The sequence below is a fragment of the Balaenoptera ricei genome, chromosome 17 (genome assembly GCF_028023285.1).
Source record: "Balaenoptera ricei isolate mBalRic1 chromosome 17, mBalRic1.hap2, whole genome shotgun sequence".
NCBI classification, from domain to species: Eukaryota; Metazoa; Chordata; class Mammalia; order Artiodactyla; family Balaenopteridae; genus Balaenoptera; species Balaenoptera ricei.
Window position 1 is genome coordinate 11,330,198 of NC_082655.1, and position 17,210 is coordinate 11,347,407.

The 17,210-nt window shown below is 38.6% G+C and overlaps 1 long non-coding RNA gene across 1 annotated transcript; it reads right to left on the bottom strand.

The window, feature by feature from the left end:
• Nucleotides 1-2,020: 2,020 nt before the first annotated feature.
• LOC132351947 (uncharacterized) lies at nucleotides 2,021-16,340 on the bottom strand. The gene is made up of 3 exons (XR_009498544.1): nucleotides 16,289-16,340; nucleotides 13,511-13,633; nucleotides 2,021-2,106 (listed from the first exon to the last, which is right to left on the bottom strand). It is a non-coding gene; the product is annotated as an uncharacterized LOC132351947 (long non-coding RNA).
• Nucleotides 16,341-17,210: the final 870 nt, after the last annotated feature.

Consider the following 17,210-nt stretch of genomic DNA (forward strand, 5'->3'; position numbering starts at 1 on the left):
CATCCATGTTGCTGCAAATGGCAAACGTTCATTCTTTTTATGACTGAGTAGTATTCCATTGTGTGTGTGTATGTATGTGTATGTATGTATGTGTATGTATGTATGTATATATATATATATATATATATATATATATATATATATATATATATGCCACATCTTCTTTATCCATTTATCTGTTGATAGACATTTAGGTTGCTTCCATATCTTGGCAATTGTAAATAATGCTGCTCTGAACATTGAGGTGCGTGTAAATACAACGAACTGGTGAATACAGAAAAAGAAGCAGACTCACAGATATAGAGAACAAGCTAGTGGTTACCAGTTGGGGGGGAGGGGCAAAATAAGAGTGGGAGAGTAGGAGGTACAAACTATTGGGTGTAAGATAGGTTACAGAGATGCATTGCACAACACGGGGAATATAGCCAGTATTTTGTAATAACTGTAAATGGAGTGTAACCCTTAAAAATCGTATAAAAAATGGTTAAAAAAAATTGATAATACCACCTTTTCTATCCTGAAATAGAATTCATAGGAGATATATCTATAATATTTACTTAATGATTTAAGTATATTAAATATATATTAAAATACTTAAATAAGTGTAAAATATAGTTATATAAATCAGTGTAATGCCCTATCGATAGCATAAAGAAGTAAAAACAACTTTAGTTAAAAAAAAAATAAGCAAGATAAAGCCATCTTGCCCATACATTCAGTACTTCAGGACACCATGTTGAGTTTGGGTCAATTCTTATCCAATCTGTTTCTTTTAATTTAATTTAAATTTAATTTAAATTGTTTTTCACTCTCTTTAGTCGTAGTTCTAAACAGTTTTCAGTAGCAGAGAGATTGGCTCTACAGTCAGAGAGGCTCAGGCTCAGCTAATAGTTTTTCACTGAAAATTTCCTTACCCTCTCAGAGTTTTAGTTCTTTTATCACTTTCACACAGAATGAGTTGAAAATTATATATTGATAGACACAAACATAATTAAATATTATATTTTTATGTAAAATGGCACAGTGCCTGATATACATGTTCAATATAATGCAGGTATAATTTGCATCAATTTTTTCTCCTATATTTATAAATATTTTCTCATGTTATTAAAAAACTCTTCATTCATAACATTTTAAAGACTGAGTAAAATTTTATTGAATAAGTATTACACAAATTACTTAACTATTTTGAGTACTTTAATTTCAAACATCTACCTCTATAAATTACTCCTTAATATGCATATTTTGTGCAAGTAGTCTTTTCCACAGTTAATGTCTGTACAAAATAATTATTAAAATTAGAATTAATGGGTCAAATGACAATCTTCTGATACATATTTTTCAAATTGCTCTATAATAGTGGTGAGCATCTTACAGGCTGTGTGACCCTAAGTAAATTATAAGTAAATATCTTCAGCCCTCAGGCATTTTTTCTTCATCTTAAAGTGAGGTTTAAAATAGTAGCTATATCAGAGGGTTAATGATACAGTATATGCAAAGTACTTATGACAGCTCCTTATATATCGTTAGTACTCAATAAATATTATTTATTTTACTACTACCTTACTCTGAATAGCAGTATGCATCTGTTACCCCACCTCTTAGCTAATTTAATAGAAAAAAATTAATCTCACTCCTGTTTTAACTTGTATTACTTGTATTTATCTGATTACAACATAATTTAAATATTTTTTTCATTATATTGGTTAATTGGAATTATTTTATATAAATTTTTGTGAAGTTTTTATGTCTAGTCCACTAATGAGGCCTTATTGTTTCTTATTGATTTCGATCTGCTTTTTCTATAGTGAACCTATTAACACTTTGTTAGTAATATTCATATAAATACTTTTCCTTAGCATATAGTTTAGAATTTTTTTTCCTAAAATAACTTTAAAAATACTTACAGGAAATAGAATTATTAAAAAACACATTTTATTTCTCAAGTGCAATTACATTCTACTTTCCAAAGGCTGGGCAATAGTTTCCAGGACCTTGCTAGACTTCTTCCTTCCCATCCCCTTGTTTCTCAGTAAGTTTCTCCCTTCTGTGATCTTGTCTCTCTCATTCATTGGTACTTCCTTAATGGGCCATGCTGTCATTTTTCTGAAGGAGAATGGAAGACCTTTTATTATTACACCACGGTTTGAACCTAAGAGACTCTTCTTGGTTCCTTCTTCTCAGATTTGTTTCACTTCCTCCCCCCATCCATAAGGATGTGTCTCATTTACAAATGGCTTATAGCACAAAGGTGGCTGACACCTGGACAGTTGGTATAGGCTCAGTATGGCTGCTCCAAAGTCCTGTAGGGGTGAGTACCTGAGGTTCAGTGCACACACCTGTGATTTAATTCATGAGGCTTAGTGTCAGATGAGGCCAATATTGGGATCCTGGTAAGAATACGCCTAGATATGGAAGTGTGGGAGTACAGGTGGGGCTCTGGAACTGTGTTAGTTTCCTGTTGCTGCTGTAACAAATAGCCACAAAATTAGTATCTTGCAACAACACAAATTTATTGTCTTATGGTTCTACTGTAAGATACAGTACAGGAGGGCAGAAGTCTAAAATAGGTTTCACATGGCTAAAATCAAAGTGTTGACAGGACTGTGTTCTGTTTGGAGGCTCTAGGGAAGAATCTATTTCCTTGCCTTTTCCAGCTTCCAGATGCTGCATGCATTCTTTGCTTTGTGGTCCTTTCCTCCATCCTCAAATCCATCAGCAAATCATCTTCAAGTGATTTGCTTCCATCTTCTCATCCCTTCTCTGACGCTTCCTCTTCTGCCTCCCTCTTCTACCTTTTAAGGACCTTTGTGATTACACTGGGTTCACCTGGGTAATTCAGGCTAATCTCCCCATCACAAGTCCTTTAACTTAATTAATCTTCAAAGTTTCCTTTTTCCATATAAGGTAACACATCCACAGGTTCTGGGGATTAAAATGTGGACATCCATGGAGGATCATATCCTGCCTATCACAATCTGCTCTCTGGTGCCCAAAGACGCATGCTATCCTGTATGCAAAATACATTCAACCCATCCCAACATCCTCACAGTATCAACCCATTCCCGTATCAATTCAAAATCCATATTCCTACCCAAATCTCATTAGTCCAAAAGTCCCAAGTCTTATCATCTGAGAAATCTAAATCTCCTGTGAGTGAGATTCTGGATTTGATCCATTCTGGGGAAAATTTTCTCTTCATCTGTGTACTTGTGAAACTAGAAAACAAGTTATCTGCTCTCAAAACACAGTGAGAGGACAGGATAGGATAACAGTTATAGACATTCCTGTTCAAAAGGGGACAAAAGAAAGGAGTCACCAGTCCTAAGCAGTTTCAAGATCCCACCTCCATGGCTTCAAGGCCTAGGAATAATATTCTGTGGCTTATGGCTCTGCCCTCTGGGCTCACAGCTCCACCCTTGGAATCATTCTTCCTTTTCCGTGAAAGTATCATGTGTTTGCTGCTGAGTAAAGCCTGTTTCCTTCCTGTAGGACTTTGGGAGTCTGATAGCCTTCTTTTATTTTCCAATTTTTCACACCTTTCTGCCACCTGTGCTTATAGTGTTTCCTAATAGAGTAGGTGGAATATACATTCCCATCCCATTGACTGGTCTCAGCCATGTAGCTTGCTTTGACCAATAGAGTATGGGTAAATAGGATGTAAGTAGGGGCTTTAAATATACTTGTGTGGTTTGGCTTGAACTCTTGTATGTCTATTGCCTACTGTGAGAAGAACAAGCTCCAGGTAACTTATAGTTCAAGGAGAATGAGGAGACACATGAAAGAGATTGAACCAAACTTGGAGCCTGGATTGGCTCAACCAGTTGCAGCCGAACCTAGAAGAGCCTACTTACATATCCATGAGTGAGAAATCAAGCCTGCCAAGGAATGTGAAAAATCTGATATTTAACCTAATGCAGACTAACAAGGTAACCAGCTACAGTTTCATGAATGCTGACAGAAGAGAAGAGATTCCTGGATCAGAGACAAAAGACTTTATTATTCACAGTAATAGCAATAATTAGAGTATCAGCATTTTCCCATGTCGGTTCCATACATCCCAGTTCCCATAGGGTGACACATAAAGGGCCAGGTGACACCTACATATGTAGTGGATGGTGTTACATGAGAAAATCCCTGAGCCTGAGGAACTTGAATTTTATATTAGTCAGTAAGTGTGTCTTTTTGCTCTGAGAACAGATATTATCTTTCTTATTCTGGACAGTAAGCATGCTTAATCTTTGGTCCTGAGGAACATATTATCTCTGTATTCAAGTCTGTTCACTATAGAAACAGCCTTGGAAAGAAAGTCTGGAAAAAAAACAGTCACTACCTTTGCTTGCAAGATAAGCAGAAGCACAAAAGAAAAGATCCTTGGTGAATTGTCTCTCAACAAGTCTGGATGTTGTCTATTACTCTGTTCTGGAGCTATTTATTATTCAGCATTATTTTATGAGTGGCTGACAAATGTACCATGACACTGTGGTTTTTTACTTGAAGCCCTAACTCTAAGGTGGGGGAAATCCATGTGTTTTGAACAAAATTCTGATTATCACTGAACATGGACTGTATTACACAACAAGTCAGTTCAATAAATTTTCAATATACATGGTTGTACCTCAGTACTACTCAACACCATGGTATTTTATCCATAATTTTCAGCTATGTAGATATGTTAAAGTAGTGTTAACTCATTGAAAGGAATGATGAGAGGATTTAATTCTCTAACAAAATTACTCACTCTGTTAATACTTTGTTCCAGATACTTTTTGTGCCTTATTTTTAACCCTCCCAATAACACTCTGGTAGGTATCATTCTCTTCATGCCATAGATGGGAAAATGGAGACTCAGAGGGAATTGCCCAAGATCTTTGTATAAGGAGCCAGATTAGGGTAGAGATCATTCCTGATTCTAAAGCTGTGTTCTTTCCACTATAGCACATTTCTATTCTCAACACAGATCAGGAAAATTTCATTTCTCTCTAAGCTACCCAAGCTCAATTTAAGAAGCCTATCTAGCACAGGGCATAATCAAATCCAAAGCTAAAATCTTCTGATTCTTAAATCTGACAGTATTATTGTATTACCATGGATATAACATGTGCACGAGGATGAAGTTTAACTTGTATAATTTACTTTATAATAAGCATTAAAGAGTTAAAAAATAGAAATTATATCTTCTGCAACCAAAAATAGTGCTAATCCTTCTAGTTGGAAATGGGAAAAATCATGATGTTACTTTTCATTATTGCTTATCCCAGTGCAAAAGAGGAAAGAAGTAAGTAAGATATAGTATGTTCCTGCAAAACAGAAAGAGAAATTTGGGAAGGCAATTTATTTATCAATTTTCCCAAGCATGTGGGAGAAATAAAGCTTCCTAAGAGTCAGTTGGTGAGGGCTACGATTAGGTGATTTTTGGTAGACATTGAGGATAATGATCTTGACACAAATCAGTGATAATCCACCCTAAACTCCTCTGAGATAAATCAGGTCTATTATGCAGAGACTGATCAGCAGAAAACAACGGAAAGAAAATTTATCTTGTAGAACTTGTACTCCTACCTAATTAATATTCACATGAGCTCTCTGTTAGTGATATAACATAAGGATGTCTCATATATAGCCTATAGTATATTATAAACAGGTATGTTTAGGTTAAAATACAGTAAATGACACATTTCTCATTTTAGAGTGAAGACTTGTTCATGCATAATACAATCTTTTGTTGGCTTTGCAAATCACAGCTTAAAAATTTCCTCTGGGTATTGAAACAACATCATCCTCACCCCTATCACCATCATTTTTATTATCCTTTTATGTTATGAAAGTTTGCCAGGAACTGTGAAAAATGCTTTTCTTATATTGTTTCATTCTCTCTATATTATGAGGGCTATGATTGTCCTTATTTATCAACTGGACTGGATAAACTAAGTACATTTCTAAGGTCACACAGGTAGCAAATGCCAGAATCAGGATTCCAAACTTCATTGGGCCTAACTCTAGGGCCACTGTTTGTCTACAAAGCAGACATATGGCAATTTACTTATCTAGCCTTGATACTACCAATGACTGAATATTTTGGTGAAATGGGCTAGCCTCTGCTTTTGTCACCACTCCAGTTCCACATTATCATCTTCTTGTTCTTTAAACACATCAGACTTGACTCGTGCCATAGGGGCTTTACACTTATTCTCCCTTATTCGGGAACTGTCTGCCCTCACTATATGGAGGCATAATCTGGTCCTTCCTTGCATTCATTTCTTTGTTAATCACTTCCTTTGTGATGTCTGCCTTGGCCTCTCCCTTCATCGTCTATCTCTTTTCTCTGGCTCATTTTCCTTCTGGCACTTATGAGTAGTTGGTTGGTATTATTATATATTTAAGTAAGAATTTCTTATTTTTCTCACTAAAAATCAATCTCCACGAGGACAGGGTTCTGGCCTCCCTTGCTCAGCTTTGCTTCCCTAGTGTTCTAGAATACATCTGCCTCAATAAAAGATGCTAACTGATATTTGTCTAGAAAATAGATAATGGAAGCCTTTTCCATGTTTTAAAGTGTTTGCTATGGTGATTAGAATCGCTATGTTGATAGGTATGGACAGTATAAAGTTCTTAACACATTCTGTGCAATTGCAATCCAAAAGAATTTGTACTGGTTTAAATTTCCACTGACAATATAGGAAACTGCCCTATTCGCTATTCCCTAGACTGACTGGATCTGACCCAACCATAACAATCATGATTGTGATATCTTAAGTAACCAAAATCAGACATGCCCCCCATCTGCCCAGGAGTCTGTCCTAAGGTAGCTATTGGTTTTTCTATGTCAGAGGATGTTACATGTTATACCCACTGCTTCTTGTTTATATTTTTTCTTCTCATTTCTTACCCTCTCCAGGAAGGAAATGCTGGGTGTTATAATCAGTGTTGGGGAAGGGTTTGGAGTGAAATTGAGATGATAGAATAAGCTCTGTGCTGGTTTAAAGCCTGATCTCTGGAGTCAGAGAGGCTAGGATTCAAGTCCTGCCCTGCCCTGCCTTGGAACTCTCTGGACCTCGAGTTCTGAATCTGGAAATAAGAGAGAGTCACCCAGTCTCCACTTCACAGATAGTTTTGAGGAATAAATACAGTAATGTGTGATGTTCATAGTACGATGGCAGGTTCATGGTAAGCCTACAATTCACCTTAAAATAAAGAAACAAACACCCACTGCAAAGAAACACCAGAGCAATTTCTTTGGGCCTAGCCAGTTCTCTGACAGCGTCTGGGATGGGAAGATACCATAAACTTGCTCTGCTGCAAAGTTGGCAGGGAGGGCAGGAGGCCAGTGGTGTGACTGTCCTGGTCCCTCCTTGTAAGGGGGGAAGCACATTGAAAGAGTGACAGGTCGATGGGAAACGAGAAGTCAGTGAGGCCTGACATCTAAAAAAGGCCTCAAGAATGGACAGAGAGGAAATGGGGTGTCAGCTGTTGTGCTGACTAGGTTGTCTTTTAATAGAGCTATATTCCAGGAAAGGGCTTCTTGAGTAAGGAAGTTCCCTGAACCCATGCCCTGAAACATTTCAGCAGCAGGTTTTGAAAACAGCTCTCTCTAGCTGGTTGTGCTAGCTCATGTAGTAATATCTCTTTTGTCAGTTTTATATGGCTAACTTTCTTTGGAAAAACAGCAATCCTGACTAATATTTATTAGGAACTTACTATATGCCAGCCGATTATTAAACATTTGCAATGAATTCGTTCACTGATGATATACTTTCTACACATCAGCAATGTCTCAGGCATTGTCCTGAAGGCTGGGGATGTAGCAGTGAAACAAAGAGACCACGTCTGTATCATCATAGAGCCTACTTCCCAGAGCACCAACCTGCAACAGGTACAAATTTGAAAATAAAATAAAAAATCATACTTATATAATCATAGGGATCTTTCCAAACTAGGACAGATCAAAAAAAATTATTGTATAAAGCCACGTAGGATTTCCACTGTATCTATGTATTGCAATTTATTTAATCATTGCCTTATTAATGAAAAAGTGGGCGGTTTTTAGTCTCTTATTGTCACTAACAATATTACAGTTAACATCCTTAAAGGATATTTCTCTGCACACCATTTTGGATGTTTATTGTTGCATAACAAATCATCCTCCCTTTTCCATAAGAAAGGTGCTGTGTTTGCTGTGGAGTAGTTTTCTTAGCCTGCTTTGCTCCCATAGAAGGTTCCAGAAGCCTTTTTCATTTTGAACTGTCTCTGTCATGTTTAGTCCTAGCTGGAACAATTCCATTATGTTATTTTATTTTTTTAGACAAAGACCACACCCACACATCTCTTTGAGACAGGTCCTTTCCTCCTTGGGTTCTATGGGACAATGTCCTTATAATTCTTAGAAGCCTGTTTCTCTCCTTAAGAGTATCTGTCAGGCACCACTTTAAATCTTTGGTCCCATCAAAAGTTTTGCAATATAAATCTTGACATTTATTGTTAATTTATTATTACTATGTTATAAATGAGATTCTCTTACATTATAGTTTCTAACTGGTTGTTTGTATTGAATATATAAGAAGTTTTTCAGTGATGTTACTGTATTCTCCTACTAACTCTAATAGTTATTCAATTGATTCTTTTGGGTTTTCTGGATACATAGTCATAATACATATAAATAATGCAAACCTCACCTCTTCCTTTAATTTGAGCCTTTAATTTACTCTTTTCCTTAGTCAATCTTGTCCAATGATATTGGGGCAGAGAGAGCTAGCAGCTGTGGGGTAAGTAGCATCAGATTGACTCAACTGTCGGGAGATGTGATGTAGAAACTGGAATCCATGTAAAACTGGAGGACATGGGATTTCTACTCAGATCCCAGAGTCTGGAAATAAATGTTTACATGGTTTGGAGCAACTTGGATTCCTTGAAAAACGTCCTGCACATGGAAGGTGACTTTGACAAGTCATAGTGCTGGGGGTTCTTTCATTTGTGGCCCCTGCTATGCATTTTGCATAATTCTATCACCAGGCTTTTCACAGCATATTACAGTCGTTTGTTCAGTTGTCATTCATTATTTCAGTCATCATCTGCCCAACTGTACAGTGAGCTCCTTGAAGGTAGAAATTTGTTTTCTCTCTCTCCATATCCACAGTTACTAGCAGAATGTCTAGAAAGGTGTAGGCCCTTGGCACATGCTTGCTAATGAATTACTAAATTGCCAAATGTGTAAATGAATATGCGTAGATAAAGTCATGCATTTTTGTTGGATATTGCATGAATGAGCAAATGGCGGCATGACTCTACTGGGCTTCTCATGCCCCCAAACGGAAGGACTAAATGAGGCTGAGACCTTACTTCTTCCTCTCTGGATTCAGAGTTGAGGAAGTCACTGGGTCAAATGAGCTGGCTTAGTTCCTCTGTTGGACTTCCTTTCTTCTTTCAGGATGGATGGTTTGGTAGAGACGTGATTTAGCAAGAATGTCTCCTTTAAATTTTGCTCAGGAACTACTTGTTCTTCTGGAGGCTGAATCAGGCATAAACCTTTTTTTAAAGAACCCTAAGTAGGTTTTTTGCAGATCTGATTCCTAACAGTACTGTTGATCCAAAACTGTTGGTCCTCTTTAGGGAATAGTATCAGCTTTATTCAGGCGTGGAGCATCAGCTATAGAAGTGGTGAGTCTGAAACTATCCCCTCTCCTGCCATTCAAAGATCATCACATAATGTGGGACTTCCCTGGTGGTCCAGTGGTTAAGACTCCGTGCTTCCAATGGAGGGGGCGCAGGTTCGATCCCTGGTCGGGGAATTAAGATCCCACATGCCGTGTGGCACAGCCAAAAAATAAAATATTAAAAAAAAAAAGATCATTACATAATGATTTTGTGATGACTTGACTACCTCTGGATAGCTTACACACACACACACACACACACACACACACACACACACACACGCACGCACACACAGTTTAATGCCTAAATTGAGTTCTTATGAATTTCATCAAATAGATTTACGTGATTTCATTTAATTTGTCACTTTTTTCCATCAAAGAGACCAAATCATTGCGCCCCTTTAACGCCTTGTAGATTCAGCCTCCAACATTGTGTTGATGAATATAGATTCTATCTTTTATGCCAAATGTGACTTACTGCTAATGGCTGTGTTATGCTGTGGATTGCTGTATTTTGAAAGATACTGAGGTTATATCTGGGACTACTGCAAAACAGTTCTGTTATGGTTGTGGGAAGAGGGAAGTGTGGCTTGTATACCCTGTGTTTATTTACCTTTTATGTTCTAGCACTTGAAGACAAGAAATGTTTCCCAACTCAAAATCACCTCTCTCCCAATCTTTTGGCCACTTTGGCCTGTAACGACATCATCTGCCTCAGAACTCTTGCAGCATGTGCGGCCTGACCCATTCAGTCATAGCTTTCTGAGGGTTTTTAGTGTTCTGGTTAAGCATGCATGTTTTGTCTCCCCAAGTGGATGGTGTTAGAAGTGAACTTCCAATGCAAGTCTTAAATGGACTTCAAATGACCCAGAGAGAATCCTCACTTTGTGTAGTCACAGGAGGAGGTTATTTAAGCTCTCTTAAGACCTAATTTACTCCTAGTTTTCCTCATCTCACATAATTGTGAAGATTAAACGAGGTAATGTAGGTGTTTAGTCCATAGTAGGCTATCAAAGAATGCTGTCATGGTCACCTTGAAGGAATATAATGACCTCCAGCCTTGCAAACGTTGATTGGAACTTGTTTGAATGGCAGTTGGAAACAAAGAGAATTACTGTCCAGGAGAGGGTGCTTTAGCTCATGATCTTTGATTATTCTGGTTTATTATATGAGGCCATTGGTAAAGTGGCAGATAATGTTGCGTAGCCTGGTTCCACTGTGCAACTGTCCCAGTGGAGAGGGGAATGTATCAGGCTATCTGAGTTCTGTTAAGCACTCAATACCCCAGCTCTTTTACATTTGATTCCATACTTACTAAGCTATCTGCTGCTGATGCTTTCTGCTCCTATACAGGAAGAAAATAGTCTTATGATGGGGGCATGAGTGTTTTGGCCATCATGACAATTATTTGTAGTGTAATTTACTAAATTTGAAAGTTAGGACAGGCTGATCATGAAAAGGTGACTATTATAGTTCCCATAATGGTAATTTCTCATTACAAACTAATCAGTTATCATTCTAACAGTCTCACAAACTAGGCTAATGCAGGGCCCTGAGTGATGGAGCCTGTTTTAAAGAAATAAACCTACAAAGTTGACCAGACTCCGAGCTATGGTGAATTTACTAAGGTACTAAATGCAACACTGTGAGGTATTATGTAGGGCAGACTGTTGCCTTTTCCTCCTAATGTATCCAACATAGCCATTGGCAGAGTTTACAGAGATTCTTTTCTTGGAATGTCTATAGGTTAGAACTCCGTGAGGTCATGGACTGTGAATTTGCTGTCTCTGTGCATTTATTTTCTCCCTCGGGAATATGTCCCTTTTATCTTCTCCCAAAAGCATGGGAGGATAAGAGAATCAAAATTAATAATGGATTCAGTGTTCCCAGGATAAATACAGTGGTGAATAAGATGGACAAATCCTTGCTTTTATGAAGCTTATATTCTATGAGGATGGATCTGGAAGTACTTTGCATTTTCTAGAATGTTCCACAAATGTAGCTCTTATTAGAACTCATCTTTCATGACTCAGTTCAAGTGTTGGATCTCTGATACCATCTCTGACTCTCCCAGGAAAAGTGAAATCACTGAGATCCTTTCTGCACTTTCATAAAACCTCATACTTCTTTTGAACAGAACAAGCAAACTCCATATTTTGATTATCTATTTACACGTCTGTCTTCTCCGTTACTTTCTAATTTCATTAAAGGCAAGAACTCTGCCTGGTTCTTGTTAAATCATTGGCATCCAGCGCAGTCCTTGGAAACATAGTAGATGCTATCACATGTTTGCAGTACAGTTTAAGGGTGAGATTTCAGTCCTATTATGGTCAATGACCAAACTATTTCCAAATTATGCCAACCAATCATCATTTTACCCACAGGATTTTACATAAAGGACACATATAAATTGAAATATTATTGAATGTAGCTGAATAAGCACTCAGTTGCCCAGTAGAGGTTCCTCTGGCCAAAACTGGAACGAAGTAGATGACTTAGAATTGAAGCCAAAGTGGAATTTCTTCTGCTGTCACCTGTATACCATCACTCACACACTAAATTCAAATGTGAGGACTAGGATATTCATCTGTGTCTAGAGAAAGGCCAAAAGGTCAGGCTCCAAGAAAATCCCTGGGTTCAAATACTCACCTTGCCAGATAGAATAAGTAGAAGAGAGAAAAGAGAATAACTAACCAACCATGACTGGCCAGCACTGTCTTAGGTCCGAGACAGGAAGCCCAAAAGAATAGCAGCCCCTGAGTGCTGTGATTTTAACAGTCATCCCACATAACTACAATTGCTCACCTATGGATGGCTCTGGCATTCACTGGTTAGATTAGCCAAACATTCTTGCCAGTGCCAGATCCCTCTAAATGAATCCCTTGAGGTCCTCTCAGCATTGCCTGTTTCAGGATATTTGGGCACTTATTTTAACCAAGACACAGTTGTGGCCACCAGTTCTGTGTGGACTCCTACCGACTCCACATGGCATAACTTACCAGCACCCCACCCGATTCCCCACCAGGACTCATCTTGTCTCCCACCTCTGGGTTCCTTTTGGAACTGGAGGTTCTGTGGATCACAAGGCTGGAGGATAAATTCTTTCTCTAACTGGTCACTCTTCTAGGGTGCAATTGTCCATATAGCCTCTCCCAGCGCAGTCCCAAAAGATCGATCCATCAGCTGCGCTTGATACCAAACAGTGGCCAGCTCAGTAATGGTTTATTGGCTCTCCTTCCTTTCCTGCCTTCAGCTTTGGGGAGCTAAGAAAGTAGTAAGTCTAGCTTGGGAAGAGAAAGCTAAATTACCCTCCCCCTAGAGTTGGTTAATTAATTAATGATGAGACCAATATTTAATGGAGTTCCTGAACTTTTCTGCACATTAGAATCACCTGGGGATCTTTAAAAATGTCTAAAGCCCAGGCTGCTCCCAGACTATTTCAATCACAGTCTATGGGGGTGAGACCCAGGCAGTGATACTTTCTGAAACTCTCCAGTATTTCCAATGTGCAGACAAGCTAGGGAACCACTGAGCAGCAATAAACCAAAATAGATAGTCCACTGCAAATTTTAATCAAAATATTATTGTTCAAAAATTAGGAAGGGAATATAAATTCGTCATCTTTGTATATGATGTAAGGGGAAATATACTGAGCACTGACTTAAGAAAACATGTTAGAAAGGGGAAAAGGAACATATGTGTCTGCAGAGAGGCTTGAGCCGCTGCAAAGTAATGTCTGTCATTGGGTGTCTGCTCAGGGTGACCTTTGGCATGGACAAAGGAAGCGTGATTGAGAAATCTAAGTGCCTTTGGCTATCTGTGGCTTTCTTTAACATTTGGAAATGCCCATTTTGACTCACCTCCTATACTTGGCATTCAGGAAAGCAATCTTCATTAAAAATCAGTTGATAAGATCTCTTGGCCAGGTCACCTGCTTTCAAATCTCCATGGCAGCTGGCTGCGCTGAAGAAGACATTTTAAGGCTGCATGTTTAAGAAAAAAAAAAAAAAGGAGAAGTAAAATAGAGAGTTTGAAGGTGACTTTTTATATTTGTGGATAGGTAGGGATGGGAGGAAGAAAGGTCATTTTATCCACCCTACGGCCCTGATGGAACTCTGAACCTAACCGTAATTCATCTAATGATGAATGCTTCAGAAGCAAAGAATTCACACTATCCAGAGACTTCTCTAATTATTGAGCTTGGAAATCAGCATGGATGTGAAAAGAATTTGGACCTTAAAGTCAGTAAAAGCAGGGCTCAAATCTAGATTTTTTTCTAGTTATTAGACTTGTAAATTTGTGCAAAGTTATTTAAAATTTTTTGAGCCTGTGTCATCATTTAAAAAAATGGCCCTATTCAGTAGGATTATTTGGAAGACTACTTGAAATAGTGGGGATGCATCAGCCCAGTACATAGGAAAACTAAGCAAGAGTTCATTCTCTCTTCCTTTTTTGTCACTCTTTTCCCCCACTCCCATGACTCATAAGAGGGACTTGATGAATTTGCAAAATCGTCTTTGGACGACATGATCCTTGCACAGCTAAATATGACATGATGTCTGTTTTTTAGGTTTCTTAAAATAATTTCTCAGCATTATAATTGGTATGTGCAGTAGGATGTAGTAAAAAGAGCACAGTGCCTGGCACAAATGTTTCTGAATCACTGAATGAAAGTGTATTGTATGGGGACTTAAGAGATGTGGGATTAAGTTCAATGACGACTAAGCTGGGAGACACTGAGCAAGTCATTGTCGCTCTCCAGGTAGCATTTTCCTCGTCTGAAAGACAAGAGAGTTGGAGAAAATTATCTCTGCTGTTTTCAGCTCTAAAATTCTGAGACGTAGTTAATATGTGAGCACTATATTCCCTCTGGCTGCACCTTGTTCATCCCTCAGTCGGACACTCATCATTGTTGTATGGTAATTAGGTGTTTGCTCCCTGGCTGGAACATGTCCTGACTTCCATGTGGGACGCAGTAAGAGTACAGGTTCACAGCACAGGCTTTGGAGTCCGCCTGCCTCTGTGTAATGTCAGGTCTTTCACTTCTGGTGGTGTGACGTTAAGTAAGTTACTCAACCTTTCTGTGCCTGTGTTCTCATCTGTCAGATGGAGGTGATGATGATATTTGTCTTTGCCTTCGATGGTTGTTAGGCTAATTAACCAGGTCCAACCCTTAAGAAGCACATGGCAGGCTCCGTAAGTGTTAACTCATTTCTAGGTTTTATCTTTTGATCTCTAGCACTGAACCCGATGTCTGGTGAATACTAAATAGCAAATATTTGTTGGACATATGAATGAATCATTTAAAAATATGCCTGCAGTGTGTGTGTGTGTCTTACGCAAAGGATGTGATTTCTGATGTGAAAGAGTTGATCAGATAATTAGGACTCAGGAATTCCTGGCAATACTGAAAACTCATGAGTTTGGAAGCTATGTTGGAGCTCAAGAGTTTTTCATCGGACAGCTTGTCATGGTACAGTTTGGAATGAGTCAGTCTGTAAGGAAAAGGCGTGGATTCGGACTCCTGGCTGTTCCACTTATATTCGTTATCTTTATCAGGCTTGTCTTGAGAAGAGTCTATGTACAGGGAGGGAAAGAGCGTGTCTTCATTAGGTTGGAACTGGGGGGCATCTCTTTCCTGAATGGATCGTGCATTCCTTCTCCTCATTCCTGGCTTTTTTCTCCCAGTTCATTTGGGTACCAGCTGCTCCACAAGTTATTCAGATCAATGGTGTCAACTTCCAGTCTAAATATGGCAGTTCATGACCATGTACAGTTTGGAGGAGTGAAAAAAGTCTCTTAAAATTGTCTTATAGTGATATAATTCACACACCATGTAATCCACATATTTAATGTGTACAACTCAATGATTTTTAGTATATGCACAGAGGTGGTGCAACCATCACTGCAATCAGTTTCAGAACATTTTTGACCCCCGACAGAATCCCTATGCTCATTAGCAGTGGCTCGCCGTCTTATGCAACAGCTCTGTAACCAACTTCTCTAATCCTTCTATAAAGTGCTTCACGAATGTAAACCCTCAGTAAGTCATCTGATATTTATCGAAACTGCCATGAGTACTGACGCTACTCTTCCAGGCTCCAGTGATAGGGAGACAACCAAGAGAGAGAAGTAAACAATCTCAGTTCCCAGCAACCTTATGTTCTGGACTGGGGTCTACAGATGGGCCCCAAATTGAAAACAAAGCAGAACAAACCCTATGTTAGTAACAGAAAGGAGCAGGAAGGCATATTTGTTATATTCCTACTATGTGCAAGGCTCTCTGCCAGCTCACTCTGCCTGTAAGTGCTGGACTGGCATCTGTCTGACTTCAAAGCCTGTATTCTTAAAAGGAGAGCATGACAGATAAAAACACAGTTGAATAAGACTACTAGAAGTCTTGCTTTAGCCAGCTGTGCAAATCCCCGGATTTGCTGGATCCCAAGCCAGCTGCTTACTTCCTGTTGTTTCGAACAAAAATATAAAGTAAACAACCCCAAGACCTTTGGTCATCAGTCGCCAGTGTAAAGGGTTTTCTGCCTTGGATACAGTCAGCTTAGCCAATGGCATCTTTGTTAGTGGAATTATGGGGGTAGGAGTGGGGAGAGGAGAGTCAAAGGATAATTAAAGTGACTTACATGTCTCTCTTTTCCTGCCATAATCCTGAGGATTTGAGTTCTCCAACAAATCAAATTCAGTTTGAGTTTTAACCTTCTTACAGGAAAAGCCAGGTTTAAAAATAGCTGTTCATGCTCCGATGATTGTAAACAAACATTGGAGTATGGAGTCGACTGAAGGGCAACAGACATTACATATCCCTGCAGGAATGTGGAATTTAATATAAACGGAGTAACTTTCGTACATATGTGCTATGTATTCGCTCTGGATTGCCGGCAGAGCTCTTTGGGGGAAATAATCATCGTAAAATGCTAGAGCTGTAAAGGGCTTTAGAAATTGTGTAGACTCACTGCTTTGTTTTAGAAATGGGAGGACTGGTACCCAGAAAAGGGCAGTGGTTGCATATCTAGTTAGTAACAAAGACAAGGGGAAAATCTAGTTCTCCAGTCTCTCTAGCGATATTAAAAAATATGGAAAAATGCATTGAAACACCTGTGAACTTATTTCCTGATTAATTGAGATGCCACGTAGGATGGTTCAGGGCAATGGATTTGGGATCGAGGGACTTGAACTTAAATCTCAGTTCTGGCATTTTCCATATGGTGAATTGGAACAAACTGATTAACTTTTCTAAGCTTTAATTTACTGTTCTGGCAAAAAAAAAAAAAAAAAAAAAAAAGCATAGAATCTTCTATATCAAGTTCTTGGAATGGTTAAAGGGGACCCATAAGTACATCTTATAGCTCATATTTGATATTTAATAAATGTTCTCTTCCTTTTCACTCTTCCTTTTCTCTTCATTCAGGATGTGTTTCATACCTTTTCATACGTCTTGGAGTTCTTCAGTAGGTCCATTGCTACTTTCTGAGAACAGTAATGCCACCTTCTACCATGCGGATCGGGAGTGATCTTAAATCCTAACTGCAGTTGTTCCCATTTGTT